Here is a 219-nt window from a genome sequence, read left to right as displayed (position 1 = left end):
CTTTATTGCTGTATCTAAATAGCTGAATCAGTTCAGTAGAAATGTTATCACTATCTCTTCTAATCAACTAATAGTTTCTTAGGTTTATTACACTAAGACAAATAAAACAGGAGAAATATCTGAGCTGTTAACATTTGCCTGACACTGATTTTCCTCCATTCAAAACACTTTAAACTTTACAAAAAATAACCATATTTTCATGTATCCTATACTTGCACC

At 30.1% G+C, this 219-nt stretch overlaps 1 protein-coding gene across 1 annotated transcript in view; it reads right to left on the bottom strand.

Moving 5' to 3' along the window:
• Nucleotides 1-219, bottom strand: part of LOC119592552 (peroxisome biogenesis protein 1-like) — a gene marked incomplete at its 5' end in the record, with an annotated part of 5,462 nt that overhangs the window by 1,828 nt on the left and 3,415 nt on the right.

Source organism: Penaeus monodon, chromosome 30 (assembly GCF_015228065.2).
Source record: "Penaeus monodon isolate SGIC_2016 chromosome 30, NSTDA_Pmon_1, whole genome shotgun sequence".
NCBI classification, from domain to species: domain Eukaryota; kingdom Metazoa; phylum Arthropoda; class Malacostraca; order Decapoda; family Penaeidae; genus Penaeus; species Penaeus monodon.
The sequence above is the reverse complement of the archived record's forward strand: the minus strand, read 5'-3'. Positions and strand labels throughout refer to the sequence as shown.